Source organism: Canis aureus, chromosome 6, assembly GCF_053574225.1.
Source record: "Canis aureus isolate CA01 chromosome 6, VMU_Caureus_v.1.0, whole genome shotgun sequence".
NCBI classification, from domain to species: Eukaryota; Metazoa; Chordata; class Mammalia; order Carnivora; family Canidae; genus Canis; species Canis aureus.
The window spans coordinates 57,169,500-57,185,646 of NC_135616.1; the positions used below are offsets into that span (position 1 = coordinate 57,169,500).

The following is a 16,147-nucleotide window of genomic DNA, read 5'->3' on the forward strand; positions in this document are numbered from 1 at the left end:
TGTGAGAGTTCTGTCTTATTATCCCCTTACTCACTAGTGCTCTGTCTGGTTGCTGAGTTTGGAAAGAGAAACTGGGCACATATAGCCCAGGCTCTTCCTCCTGCGACCTGGCCTGTCTGCAGAGAGCATGTGTTCCCAGATGCACTTGTCCTTGCTGGAAATCCTCCTATGCAGACTCTGCCCATGCTGGCAGGGCCCTGCAGTCAGGGAGACCCTCCCCAGCGGGGTGCAGTTCTGGCTGGGGGGGTGGGGGAGAAGTTCTCTTCATTGATTCAATGTTATATTTGCAGTAAAGCTACATTACCAGATATCAGCTGATCAAGATGATATCTTGGTCCCACTTGACCCACTTCTTTGTCTTATGTCTCTATGTGCTCAGAGCTCTGACAGGAGTTGGGGGAAGTCTGTTGATTGAGTGCCTCCAGATCCATTTTAACACACATGTTCCCAGATAATACCACTGTCTGTCCAACACCAAGTGCCAGCTCTTTCCTCTGCCACTCTGATGTAGTGCTTCTCATACCCACTATGCAGACACCTAATCCCCTGGGAATTGGTGAAAAATGTAGATTTTGATTCTGAAGGTCTGTAATGGGGCTGTAAGTCTGCATTTCTATCAAGCTTTCAGGTGGCACCAATGCTATTGATGGGATGTCCATGCTGGACCCACAAGCTTATGCAAAGGATGCCTTCCAGAGGTCCAGAGACACACAGATGTGGCAGGCAGTATAATAACCTCCAATAACATCCATGTCTTAATCCCTGGGACCTGAGAATATGTTATGTTACATGGCAAAGGGAAGTTCGGATTACAGATGGAGCCAAGGTTGCTAATTCGCTGACCTTAAAATAGGGAAATTATCCTGGATTAACCAGTTGGGCCCAAAATGATCACAAGGGTCCTTAAATGTGGAAAGAGGGAGACAGAAAAGGAGGTCAGAGTAATACGACATGAGGACTGCATCAGCCAGTGCCAGCTTTGAAACTGGAGGAATTGGTGCAGAGCAAGGAATGTGAGTGGCCTCCAGAAGGTGGAAAAGGTGAGAAAGTGAGTTCTCCCCTAGAACCTCCAGAAGGAATGCAGCCCTGCCCCTTTCCTGATTTTTAACCTGATGAGACCCATGTCAGACTTCTGACCTCCAGAACTCCAAGATAATAAACACCTGTTGTTTTAAGCCACTAAGTTTGTGGTCATTTGTTATGGCATCAATAGGAAACTACTATACAGGCACATATTTCATTGTAGAATGATCCCTAAGGCTGGAACATTTCAACCAGGGAGCCAGTCTGCGAGGTTTGTGTGTAAGGGATTCTTCATAAAAATGTACAGGGATTCTTCGTAAAAATGTACAGTGCTCCTTGATGAAAAATTCTAGAGTTTTAAATGCCAAAACTACCAGACTGTGCGAATAGGACCAACTAATGCTCTAGCAGGCTTGATTTTAAGTTAAGTGAGCATGACGAGCACGTTGTTAAAAACTCAAACCTGATTAAATCTCTGATGAAGCACAGCATGATAAATGCCAGGCAACCACAGCTCTGTGAGAACCAAATGCCGTGTGCAGAGCTGGGGAGATTTCCTGTGGAGCTGGAAGCCTGGGCCCACGGAAGGCAATGGGGTCACCGTGTGGTTTGTCCCATCAGTGGTTTTCAGCCACAGGGGAGCATCCTGTCCCTGCTGCAGAATCTAGTTTGTAAGGTATTTACTGAAGAGTGAGAGGATGAAGACATCATGATGACATCACTAGCTGTAGGGAAACTCACTCATTCTGTGCCAGGTCTCCACTGACCAAATTTCAGAGTATGAAAATACACTTTTCAAATGCAGCTGCCCAGAGTTGGGAAATGGAAAGGTGGGTGCTAGAATTGGCACAAATTGTGTCATTGTGTTCATTCATTGATTCAACCATGATTTCATTTATTCTATTACTGGTTCATTCATTCATCAAATATTTATGATGTGTCTACATATGCCCAGCATTGAAAATACCAGGTTAAACACCATGTAGTCTTATTCTCAGGTTGATGGCAGTCCACCCGAAGAGAGAAACTGATGTTCCAGCTGTTGTAGTATTGCGAGCTATGTTCAGGAATTGAGCTCTGCCTTCTAGTGCTGAGAAAGCATGGACAAAGGGCACCTGGCTCAGTGTAGAAATGGAGGTACCGAGATCGGAGTGGGCATCACTCAAGGGGAATTTTAAAAGATGAGAATTAGGTTGGCGTAGGCACTCCAGGGGAAGAAACATGTGGCACTCTGAAAGAGCACGGGAGGTGCAGAGATGTCAGGAGCCTGGGTGTGGCTGGAATTCAGGATGCACTCCTGTAAGCACAACAGACCAGGAATGAGCTAGAAAGACAAGCTGGGGCCCAGTCATCAAAGCTTTCGCGGGGACATGCTAAAGCAAATGAGGACAGTGAAAGTGAATGGAGGGTGCTAAGTAGGGATGTGATATGGTGAGATCTGAGCTGGGGGAAGATCATCCTGGTGGCTGGAGGGAAAGCATCCCAGAAGGGAGGGAGGACAAATGCAGGCAGACCACATGGGAGGCCAGAGAGGTTTCAAGTCTGAATGGGGCTATGGACAAAGATGCTCTTTTGAACAAAAGCCTGGGCTTGGGGATATACTAAGGCTTATTTTAAATTGGGATGAGAGCTACAGAATTTATTCTGTTCACCTGAAAAAGCGTTAAGGAAATATTAGAAAAGCGGCAAATGTGGAAGGCTGCTGCTGGCAGTCGCAATATGTTCTTTTGGCTCCAAAAGAGTTTGTGGACTGAGAATAGATGGAAGTGGGGACTGTGTTTAATATGCAATTTTGTATTGTTGTCATCTGCTGTGATTATAGGCTTGGCTCCTGGTTTTTCATTCAGAGCCATTTATTCAGAAAATCTCTTACTCAGAATTTGAGTTCATTCCTCATTAATTCAGTGGCTGCTTTCTGGTAGCCCAGTGATTGAATTACCTAATAGCACCTGCCTGAAATGATTAACATAAGAGGAAGCCATGGGGTTGTATTTGATACAAATGATCTGTTTCCTGAAGTTGTAATTTTATTAAAGGGGGACCCAGTGAAACACCTTTACAAATGAAGGTGAGATCCTGGCTTCCAGGAGGTATCTGGGAGGTTAATGAATGATTAGCAGCTAACAAATGACAACATTGCTTGGGAGGAAGGTGGCATTTCTCAAGTGGTGGGTCAGCATCCCTGGAACATGAGGCATAGTTCTGAAAGGACTGTGGGGTGCATTTTCTCAAAAGGGTGGTGACCAGGGAGAACAGAAGTGACAAGCTGAGGTGAAGACCAACACTGTGCCCATGAGCTCACTTTCCACCATAGTCTCAATCTGATTGCTTGTTAATTAGCCCCAAGTGGATCAAGTAGGGCTTGAACTTCACTATTCCTCTAAGGGAACATGAGTAATTGCTCTGGATTTCTGTCCCTGAGACAGATCTGGGCAAGCTGGTGTAATGGACTAAGGTTTTCCTCCAAAGAAAAGAAGACCATGACTATGGCTTTGTACTACAGTCTTTCAGGTCATTGCTGGTCTCTTTAAGAGTTCAAGTTGAAGGGGCAGGAAGAATTAAGACACAAGGTATTAAGGAATGGCCTATCATTTTGTTCAGCAATTGAAAGAATACATTTTCTTTGTAACCGAATTGTTTAGTATTTATACCCATTTTCTTCCTTCCTTTTTTTTTTTTTTTTTTTTTTGAGAGAGAGCACATGCATGAGTGGGTGAGAGGCAGAGGGAGAGGGAGAGAGAATCCTCAGTAGGCTGCACACCCAGCTTGGAGCCCAATTCAGGGCTCAATCTCACAACCCCAAGATCATGACCTGAACCAAAACCAGGCATTGTCGAACCCTTACTGGGATGAGCTACCCGGGCGCCTTTTTTTTTTTTTTTTTTATTTATGATAGTCACAGAGAGAGAGAGAGAGAGAGGCAGAGACATAGGCAGAGGGAGAAGCAGGCTCCATGCACCGGGAGCCCGACGTGGGATTCGATCCCGGGCGCCTTTATACCCATTTTCTAATTTGGTCTACTTAGGTGTAGACATAGGTACATGTACACAACTTCTATACTATGTAAGTACAGAAGCAAATTGTAGTTCCCAAAACATAAATTGAATATTTCCCAATATTGACATTTTTTAATCCCTAGGAATTCTGAAGAACAAAATGGTATGTCTGAGGGCTGGACAGGAGAGACCTTCAAAAGACAACATGGTGGTGCCAACTGTTACCTCTATATCTACACCCATTTCCATAACTAGAAGTACTTGAAACATCTTTTCTGGATATTCTACTCCCTCCTCCCCACTCTATTTCCTTCCCCCCATCCAACACACACATATATTTTAGTTCCTATACTGCTTCATTTGGTCTTTTCTAGAGGAAATAGGGTCCAGTTCCCCAGTGCTGCCTATTGCCATAGTGGCATTCTGGAGTCCTTTGTTGAGATGCTGCTTAAGTCATTTGTGCTCATCTTCATTGAGAGAAAGGTACACTCCATATGCAGTGGAGGGGCAGGCAGGTGGAGGATAATTTTCCATTGAGAAGAAGAGGCTTCTGAGTGCTGCTCAGATCCCACTGTTAGGACAAATCTACTCAAAAGGTTGGTTTGGCTTATCCCTATGAACTGTGCTTTCCACACCTCTTGAATAACGTTCTCCTTATAAGGGCCACAGGCTGACAGACAGTAGTTCCCACACTAGAGTACATGGGGAAATTTCCAGGAGAGTTTTTAAAATACAGATTCACAGTCCCTGCCCCTAATCAATAGAATCAGACTGTCCATGAGATGGGATCCAGGAATCTGCATTTTTGTAGAAGCTTTTCCAGTGGTTTGGACACAGCTTGTTTGAGAGGTGCCATCTAGATACCAGATGGAGGCAGAGAACAACTGTGCTCCATGCACAGGAATTCCTTGTATAGACAATGAGTCTATTTGGCTATGTCCACTCTCCTCATTGGCTATTTTGCCTATGTTTCCTGGATGCCTGATGTGGGTCTGGGATCATCGGCTTGTTCTTGGGTCTATGGTCTGCATTCTGCATACAACTCTAGGTTGCTTGATGCATCAACGAAGCAGCACTGGGGACTCTTGTGAATTCCAATTCCCCAGAACCCTTTGCAGAGCTCACATCAGAGTCCTCCTGGCCAGATGAAGACCACAAACTGCCACAAACACTTTTCCCATCTAAAGGTCTCAGAAGTTAATCACTGAATCTTGGAGAACTAGGTTCCCACTTCTTCACTTGGAAGAGGCATTAATGGTTAAAAAATATAAAAAAAAAAAACAACAATCCTCTGTATACATTTATTTCTGCTGCAACTCATGCATTTCCCAGACATTTTGTTTACACATCTGCTCACAGAAGTACTATATCTGAGCTAGTGTGTTGTCATGCCTAATTTAAGAACAAAATTTAGATTGTAAGCTTGAATTGTTGCTGCAGCCATGTCTGTTCATCTCACACTTGCTTCATGCATGACAAATGCCTTGTGCAAGTAGGAGCAGCTGCACTAAGCCAAATAACCTAGGGGGACCAGTCTAGTGAACAGCCCTCGGAAACCTCAGCCCTGGAACATGCAAATATGTCCACACCGGTCCACCCTCCATCTTACTCCCATTCCTCCTCTCATCTCTCCGGCTAAATAGGTATTTCTAAATACCGTCACAAGGCTCCCAGTTTTCATGGAGGTCATCATCTTTTCCATTAACATCATTATCTTATTCCAGGGTACATTAGAACTCCTGCTGTAATGAGAACTTTGGGTGTAGCTATTCATTACTTTCCCGGTCACCCACAGCTGCACCCATCGTGACGCATGCTCTGCATACAATTCTCACCTGCATCACACAGTGCCTCCTGCCTCCATTAAGGTGATCATCTCCCCCCACCCTACTCTAGGCATCACCTCATTATAACTCCATTACCTTTCACATCATCTACATTATAAGTCCATTAGCTTTGGCATCACCACCATTACCTCCCTTATCAGCCCCTCTACATTCCAGTTGCCCTCACCTTCCCCTTTACAGCCACCAGCTTTTCATTACAGGTCCATTATCTTCATCATTACCTTGGTTACAGTCATAATCGTTCCCATAACAATTCCAGCATCTTTATCCACCCCTCTATGATACAAGACCCTGCTCAGCTTTGATAAAGCTATAGGCGTGTCTGTTCCACGCTGGGCATGTACTCAACATCTCCACTAATGTTAGGTCTCCCCCTTTCTCTTTTATCAAACTGCCCATGATCGAGGTGGATACAAAAGATCTGCCACTTGCCAAGGCAGCCTCATTTTGGCCATTGTCACCTATTTGCAACTCACCACTCCATCCTCATGTCTTGCTCCATAAAAACTAGATAGTGATAATCTTCATCCAAAGATGCCAACATCTCATCTGCATGGCTTTCTGTTATGGTTGTCTCCCTGACTCCGAGAATCCTAATTACCAATTTCTTTCTCAAAGCAGTTTGAGGCCATATTTGTATAACTGGTGATGTACATCTGTTTTCTCATATTTCAGTGTGTATGTACTAGGAGGCAAGTTGTTTACCATAGCCCTGTTTTATCCATCCAATTGCAAGCTCATGGTGGACTAGACCTCATTCCCTTTCCATCACACTCAACTACTGGCCCAAGTCATCATTCAGGTTGGTCGAGTGACTAGATGCATCACCGCCCTTCCTTTTTATCTTCACCCTCACAGTCTATTGCTATGACATTGATCACTATCAAAACTTCATCAATACTCTCTTTACAATTTCATTGCCTCAAACTCTTCCTCTTCGAGGAGAGAGACATCTACTCCTCCATTTCTGGGCCATTCTCTCAATAATTATCACAGCTTCAATTGCAGTGGCTCCATTACAAATCCATTACCTCTCTTTGATGAAGGAGAGATAGTCGACCTACTGCCATGCCCTGCTTCCTTCCAGAATGGGCTTCAGCTCCCACAAGGAATCACCAGGTGGGTTATAGCCTCTCCAGGATCAGCCGTCACTGTGGCACGAATGATTCTTACACTCTCACCTCACTGTGCCAGGCCTCACATTGTAAGAGGTGGCTTTTCCTTGCTGGTGTCTGTGCTCTTAGACAAATCTTTCAGAGCGGGGCTTATGTGGAGGAGTTCTGGGCACACACTGCCTGGATTCAAATTCCCACACTGCCACTCACTAGGTGGTTGACCCAGGGGAAATCATTTGGTCTTTCTCTATTTCAGTTTCCTTATCTGTAGAATGGAGGAAATAACAATATTGACTGTTATTGGTTGTTGGGAGGTGTTGATACATTAAAAGCAATTGAAACAGCACTTCGCAGATAGAAAGCACTCAACAAATGTCAATTCTTCTTAGGCTCCCCTTCTCTCAGCTAGAAGAGGAGGGTTGGACTAGATTAAATGCTAAAGTCCTAGACTGACCATTTGGTGGGTGTGTGTTTTTGGTATCAGACTATCAGAGTTCTTGCAGTTTTATCACCAAAGTTCTTAAATCATTCCCCAGCTTATAGTAGTGTGCTGACTCAGCTGGGAATCACGGCACTCCCTTGGCCCACAGCCACCATTGTTCTGCATCGAGGTGAGCTCTAGGCATTTCTTCTCTGCACCTACTGAAAGATGCACTGTGGTTTTGCCGCAAATGGACTTGACTTAGCTGTGGACGCATACATCCAGCCTGCACCTGGCAAAGCCTCCCAAGTAGCCAACCCCCTGCTGGATTTGTCATTTCTCCCCTTCCTTCTGCTTTCTTAGGCAATGCTGAGCTCACAGGTGGCACCTGAATACGTCCAGCTTTGTGAGAGCTATCCATCCCATCAATCAGGGCCGCTCTAGGCCACACTACAGAGGAGAAAGGTTTGATTTTAGCTTTGTTCCATCATGATTCTCTCTCTGTCTCTCTGTCTCTCTTTCTCTCTCGCTCTCTCTCTCGCTCTTGCTCTGTCTCTCCCTCCCCTTTTCTGGTTCTATTTTTCTACCCCGCCTTCTGCTCTTTAGTTATCCAGACCATCAGTCCCTTGCACTTGATACTGCCTTCAATCCTGCCTTCCCAAGCAGGACCCCATGTTCTAAAAAAAAATACCATTTCTCCTCCTCCTTTCTAAGCATTCTCCTCCTTCTTTAGAGGAGAATTTTAGAAAATCACCTAATAAACTAATGAGCGTTCTAGCGTGGATAAATAGGTCTCTCCAGGGACACCTGCCTTTTTTTTTTTAAGATTTTATTTATTTATTCATGAAAGACACAGAGAGAGAGAGGCAGAGACACAGGCAGAAGAGAAGCAGGTTCCCTGAGAGGGACCCCAATGCGGGACTCGATCCTAGGAACCCAGGGCCACACCCTGAGCCAAAGGCAGACCCTCAACCACCGAGCCACCTAGGGTCCTGACACTTGCCTTTCAAAAGGGACATCTTGGAGAGACAAGATCTCAGCAAGAAAGTATCTCAAATGGTAGAAGTTCAGACAGTGTGGCAAAACCAGGCATTTTGTTTAATTTCATTTTCTTAAAATTTGAAAGGGAGTGAGGGTGCAGTGTGGCAGTGATTGTGGGTGCAGGGAGATTCCCCTGTGCCAATCAAAATATATTTTGTGGGCAAAGTCCTGCTGTCTTTATAAAACCCACTTGAAATGCATCTAATAAATTATCTTTAATTTACCAATCTCTCCATTTCTCAGAGGCCCCCGGAAACTTGAGCTAATGAAGTCATCTCATCTGTTGTGGAGTTTCTGTGGGTTCTTTACACTCAATTGCTAGTAACAAGAGAATTCAAGTTTCAAAGATCAGTGTGAAGTGTGTGAGGCTTTCATTGTGAATGGCATTCCTCTCGAGCAAACATGAGGAAGAATAGGCTTCACTTTGTGATTGCAGAGACAACAAAAATTGGCTGGCACCAGTCCAGGTCTACAGAGACTAATGAGACCTCAGAAATATTTTCTGCCTCTAAATTGTTCGTCTTTGGCCAAGGCAATCCAAAGGTTGGCACAGGTGCCCAAAAGACATGAGGCTACTCTAACTTCACCATCATCAGCAATTTTTCCCTTCTCCAGTTCTCTTTCATCCTCTCCTTTGATTCTTACTATTTTCCATAAGTCTGAGGTGTCATGAGCCTTTTGCCTTGCTGGCTTTGTACCACCTCTCCTTTCCAGGCTTGGCTTGATGTCCACCACCTCTGCCATGAGGTCTTCTCTGCTCTTCTCCACCTCCCTGAACCTGGGACACTCACTCTTATCTTGGTTCTCAGTAACAGCACAACCAATGCCAGGGTGCAGTATTAGGACATCATTATACACACACACACACACACACACACACACACTATTTTTTTTTTTTTTTTTTTTAGTATATCACTTTATTGTTATGTACTGGTATATTATTTGTTTCCTGGGTTTAGAATTGCCCTCCTGACTAAATTCTTAGCTCCTTGGGTGCAAGGCCCAGGATATGTACTCCTTTTGTGGGGCCCATGGCTCATTACTTTTGTATTTGACACATAAAAATTACTCAGTAAAGGCTCACTAACTGGGCCTTCTGCTCCCTGCTCTCATTTTCTCCGCCTCTGCTTTGTCTTTCCTTCTGACCACTTGCTTCACTTTCCTTCTCTTCCTTACTGCTGGAGTGCTCGTGGCTGGTGGCACTCGCACCACTACTTATTGGATGCAGTCCAGGTAAGGAGATTTCTGCCTCCTGGTTTCTAGGAGCTGGTGGTTGTGTTTCAGAGTGGCCATGTGGGTACTATATCAGGTAGGGCTAATTCCTGGCCAGTCAGAGTCCTTTAGTCTGGCATGGAAGAGAAGAAGAGAGAGGCTAACGTCAGGTTATAAAAAGATGCCCCAATAAAGCTGTTCCGGGGCCAATCAGCTCCATGTGTAAAGATACTCAATCATGAAATTGGAAGTGCCGATGGACGCCTTGTAACATTCGTTAACTACACAGCGGGTACTTTCACTTGGGGGAACAATCTGGACAGTTTAAAATTGCCTTGGTGCCATACCAAAGGGTAACTTTACATAAGCATTTTCACTGTAAATATGGGTCCTGCTTATGATCAATTCTCATCAGTGTGTTGGAAAGCAATTTCAGTAAGTACTTAGCTTAATCAATTTGTATCTGCACATTGACCTTCGGGACTCTGCTTACGGGTCCCATCATGCAGTGTGCTCCGCGATTCTCTGTCTCTTCAGACAGCAGATTTCTCAATATTTATACATGGCTTTCATTTTCAATGAATGCAATCATCTGTTCCTTGCTTGCGACAGCTTCCCTTGCCAGAGGAGGTGAGGGTGAGGCAGCGCCTCTGCCACTTGCGTGTGTTACAGAATACTTGTTTACTACTTCCTTAAAATCTAGAGAATCAAGAAGATAGTGGGGCATTCTGGGATAATAAAAATAATGGAGAAAAAATCCTTATCAGCTTGTTTACACAATTATGTAAATGATAAGCACTTATACATGGTTGATTCCTCAATTATTCATGGTTTGAAGCTCTTGAAAATTCAATTCAACTAAATAACCTTTTCTTCAGCTCTTATTATGAGCAAGGTACTGTAATTTGAGGAAGGAGAGACAAAAATATAATTTGATAAGGAAAATCAGAGAAATATTCAAATGGCTATAATACAAGTGGAGTAAGTACAATAAGAAAGGCATCATAGATGCTCACGGTTTAGAGCAGAAAAGGAACTTCTGTTCGGATGGACCCCAAGTGACATATGTGGGGGATGGGGAAGACTGTGTTAGCATCCCGTCTTAGCTCAGGCCTTTATCATGTCTTATCCGGACAATGGGAGCAGCTTCTTATCTGAGCACCCCCGCCCCCCCGCCAACTAATGCTTCCTAGGGGTCTTTCTAAAAGGCAATCTGATCATGTCCCTTCCTGGCTTGGACTTCTCCACCGTCTGCAAGAAGTTGAGGTTTCTCAGGGGATCTTTTTTTTTTTAAGATTTTATTTATTTATTTATTCATGAAAGACAAACAGAGAGAGAGACAGAGACAGAGAGAGAGAGGCAGAGACTCAGGCAGAGGAAGAAGCAGGCTCCGTGCGGGAAGCCTGATGTGGGACTCAATCCCGGGACTCCAGGATCACGCCCTGGGCCAAAGGCAGGCACTAAACCGCTGAGCCACCCAGGGATTCCCCTCGGGATCTTACACTTGAAGACTATCTGTCGTCCTCTGTGGCCCCAACACCCCTCATCTCATCATGTACATACATGTGTCTAAATACTTGTGTGCTGCCTCGGTGGCTTCTGTGACTTTGGCCACGCTGCTCCTTCTACCTGGACTGCCCCCCCCCCCCCAACTCCTTTCTACTCTCCCTTCCTGTGTCCTTCATTTGTCTGGAGAACACCTGTGACACTTTCCTTGCTGCCCCCTGCCTCCAACACAGGGCTGATGACTTACATTCTGCTTCTCTACAGTGTGTAAGCCCATCAGCTCACTTGCCACCTGCTCTGTAATTTGAGGACGGAGCCAGCAGGCTTGCCTACCTTATAAGAGCATCCTCCTTGTGGGCAGGATCCAGACTGGGCACAGCACGCAGTATGAACTTCATGCACATTTGCAGAATTAAGTTGAACTTGTTGCTTGGGTGGATGCGATGCCCTATTATGCATGGATTAAGGAGTGACTATATAGTGATAAGTGAATCTAGGCTATTCCTTCACAGAATTTGGGATAACAGGAGAGAGTTGCAAAATCAAGTGAAAGCTCTTTTTGTTGGCTCACTTTAGTGGAGACCAAGGTTTGTTTATAAATGGTAGGGGAGAAACTGACAGAAAAGGGCAGTGGAGGAGGTGGCAGGGGAAGGCACTGAGCGCTCAGGGGATGAGTGAGCCTTAGAAGGAGGAGAGATCCTTCCCATCCAGAGAGACAGAACAAAGCAAGTTGGGGAGGATGGCTGTGCAGAAACATTCTCAGAAGAGGAGAAAAACCCAGCCACTCTCTTTCTGCATGACCCCAGGCTTAGCACAGGGAGAGGTGAACTTGCAGGTAAGCCCCAGGTGACACACCCAAAAGGGTACATGTTTCCCATGGAAACTGAAAATATGACCTCAGTGCTGAACTGTCGGTGTTTATGTTCACCTTTGGTTGGGTTCCCACCCTGCCCCCTACCCCGTTCCATTCTTGATTTTTCCTAAAATATTCAAAAGAGTATTACATTGGGAGGCAGTCACACCTATATGACTTCCCAAGTATATGTATGCCCTTCCCAGCACCAAACCCACCCGAAGAGTTAGAGAGGGGGCTGACCTTATTAGCCAAGATGAAACATTCCTACTTCTGGCCATTTTATATTATTCTCAGCCAAAGTCCGGTATTAACAACAGTAACATTCAATTAAATGACCAAATAGTAGCCATTCTATAAAGGTTTGTTCCTTGGAACTGAAAGTTCAGAGGGTGTGGGGTCACAGAGAGAAGTTTCCCCACAGCATATCACACACAGATTATAACTTTGGCCGGTGGCCCTGTCCCCACCTTACCTTTCCTTAATAATGCATGATCATGGAGACACAACTCCACACAGAATCCTAGACCTTTAGAGATAAAAGGGACCTTACAGATGCTCACAAACCCAGTCTCAAGCTGCAGAAAAGCATGGGAGAAGCAGTGCTTCAAAACCTGTCTGTGGTCCAGAGCAGCCATGAAGCCGGGAGCTCAGCTCCCCAAATATCACATTTATCTCAATTTGGCAAGAGGCTGAAAGCCTATCTGGGGCCATTTAAATTCTAATGTTATTAAAGCCTCATCTAATCAGCTTTTAAAATAAGCTGCTTTCAAATGCATAGGGAATGAAGGTGGGATAGAAGCAGGCCAAGTTAGGCAGTTCAGACCAGCCTGGTGAATGCACCTCTGTTTGAATCGCCAAAGAGCCATGAGGCGACCTGCAGGTGGGACTTCTGCAATTCTAACACCAACCCATCCTGGTGAAGAGTTATTTGTAAGTACGTGGGGGGAGAGGGCTAACATGGAAGTCCACGCTCTCCTGTGAGGTCAATCGTACACATGTGACAAGTCTTGGCAGGGAAAGATGGACTGGCCTCTGAGCCAGGAGGTGGCTTTGAGATTTAATCAACAGAGCAGCTGGCGTTTCTGAGAACTACCTCTGAATACTGCATCCTGTAGACTTCTGAGAGTTTCTACCCTCAGGAGGGCCAGCAGGATCCAACACCCCTGCCTGGATAGTTGTTCACTGGCTTCAAGGTAGACCCCTCACATCCAGCAGTGGCTTGACTATCCCTGGTGCCAAGAACTTCGTCAACGCCATCAACGAAATGGAGCTTGAGGCTGATGAGTTTACAGCTCTGATGTGGCTTGGAATTATGATTCTGATTCTGACACCAATTCCAATGTGTGGGTTTTTTTCTCCACATCAAGCAATTCTCTGATACCAGCTATGTGTGCTACAATTCAACTCAATTCTGATGCTCCTACCTGGAGACAGATTCCACAGTGTCAGTCTAAGGGCTCAGACCCACAAAATGGCCCCCACCTCAGATGCCAATCACAAGTCTCCTTTACCTGTGCTTCCAACTGGCTATCAATCAGAGATTCTCACGCCCCCCTCCTTGGCTTCAATTAATTTGCGACAGCAGCTCACAGAACTCAGGAAAACAGTTTATTCACTAGAATGCCAGTTTATTACCAAGGATATGAAAGGACACAAATCAAGAGCCAGATGAAGAGCTACACAGGGTGAGGTCCTGAACTAAGGAGCTTCTATCTCTATGGAGTTTGGGGCCCAGCATGGTGGCATGTGGTAAGGTTCTGGTTTCCCAACTCGGAAGCTCTCTGAACCCAGTCCTTCTGGGTTTTATGGAGGCTTCATTACACAGGCATGATGCATTACGTCATTAGCCATTGGTTATCGAACTCAATCTCTAAACCCTCTCCCCTCCTCAGAAGGTGGAGGGGTGGATTTGAAAGTTCCAACACTCCAATCTCAATGTTGGTCTCCAGCCCCCATTTTAGTTGCTTTCCCAAAGTCCCCACATTAGCATAAACTTGGGAGGGGTTGAAAGGGATTTGTTATGAATATCAAGACACCTTTATAGCTCCTATTGATGAAGGAAAAGAGGCAAGCTAAGGACAAAACATAAGCTGACACCTCATGATCCCCACACCCCCAGGTGGGATCTGTGTGACACTCCTCAGGTACTCCAGGCTGCCCTAAAGCTAAGGGAAGGGAAAAACAAATGGTTAGTTAATAGAGGTCACAGCCCAGAAAGACCTGAGTCTCCCTAAGTTTATAAATGTCTTAGTTATTTTCAAGAAAAAAGCTTTCTTATCACTAGCCTAATTTCCAGAGATCCAAAGACTCAATTTCCTGGAGCCCTAACATCACCCATCCATCCACAGTGATGTGGGAAAGAAGGATAGAAGGGAAAGTAAATACAGTAAAATTTCCTTATAACCTGCAGCCCGCTGAGGAGGACTCTTGATAGGCAGAGTATAACATTCCCCCAGGAAGCTCCCAACTATCTTAATGTTAATGCTTTACTAGAGGGGAAAACCACCTTGACTTCACAATAGCAAGGCCTCCAACATCCTGTAGGTCCTCTTTAACATACAAAAGTTCTCTTGAAAACTTCATTTTACCTTACCTACCCCAACTCCCCAGTATGTAATCAGTCACCCCTCACAACCCCAGAGGGAAGCAGCTTTTTCTGCCCCCCCCAGAGCTCACTTCCCAAGCTCTAATAAAACCACCATTTTGCACCAAAGATGTCTCAACAATTTTCTCTTGGTCGTTGGCTCCAGAACTCACCCCACCAAAACTCACCTACATTTAAAACTACATCATTATCACGTAGGACATTTCAAAAGTTTTAGGAGCTCTGGGCCAGAATCTGGATGAAGACCAAATATATATTTCTTATTACAAATCACAAAACCATAAGCAGCATCCCCAGGGCCTGCTTCAATCATCAGGCTCATCCTCACTTTCCATGAGCAGTCTCTGATTCAGGCTGAGGATTGATTTCCCCAGGTCAGACCAGAGTAGGGTTCTAGTTGCTGGAGTAAAGTTAGCACCGGGTGGGATGTGATGCTTGTCCTCATGGCTCATCCCTCTCTCATTGCGTCTCTCAGGTGGCTTCTCAGGTCCCTCATGGAGTCTCATTCTGATTGGCGGGGTCCTGGGCCTTCCTCTTTCATCCCTACACCCCCTCCTTCAGAAGCCTCAGATTTCAGGGCTGATGAAAATAGGTGGGGGCTCTTGTCAGGCTAATGATTTATCTTACATTTAAATCAACATTCTTTAAATATTTATTCAACATCGAGTTAGAAGAGGATGACGGGCACCCGGATCTCATACTTTGTTGAACCCACCTCATTCAGAACTCCTCTTAGAAACCAACATTGCTTATTTGAACAAGTTTCTTTGGCAGGGGCTTGGGGGGTGGATGCTAATCTTGTAATGCAAGTGGTTTGTCAAATATTCTTTTTTTTAAAAGATTTTATTTATTTATTCATGACACACACACACAGAGAGAGAGAGAGAGAGAGAGAGAGAGAGGCAGAGACATAAGCAGAGGGAGAAGCAGGCTTCCTGCAGGGAGCCCAATGCGGGACTTGGTCCCAGGACTCCACCAGGATCACGCCCCGAGCTGATGGCAGATGCTTAACCAGATGAGCCACCCACATGCCCCAAATGTCTTCATCTTAATACATTTCCTGGGAAGGTGTCTTGGCAGCTACCTTTAGCTGCCCCCAGATGGTCCACCCTGTTTCAGCTCTGCTTGGTTGCAGAGAACTTGCTCTCAACCAGCTGTTCGCCTAAAAGCACCAAATTAACCAAATTGCTCTAAAGTGTGAATGGCTGATAGCCAGTTTTATGAGCTCAAGTCTCCAGTGAGTTTCTATGTTCAAGGTTGTCTTAAACAGCCCGGGGTACTTTGTCGCCAAATGTCCCCAAGTAAGGCAGGGTGTTGCTGGGAGTAGCCTGGACTGATTCAAAGTTGTGGCTTCAGCATGCACCATGATAGATAATGAGAGCATTATGAGTCTGAGGTTGGAAATGAGTTTTTCTTGAAAAAATTTTAGCAACCGTATAAACAAATAGAAAGAAGGCTGGCGGGTCTATTATCATTGTGTTGCACAATAAAAAAGGGCCACACCTACTTGAAAAGTTTCCAATTC

The 16,147-nt window shown here is 45.1% G+C and overlaps 1 protein-coding gene across 1 annotated transcript in view; it reads right to left on the reverse strand.

The window, feature by feature from the left end:
• TNR (tenascin R) overlaps positions 1-16,147 on the reverse strand; it is a 409,491-nt gene that overhangs the window by 183,853 nt on the left and 209,491 nt on the right. The window lies entirely within an intron of this gene.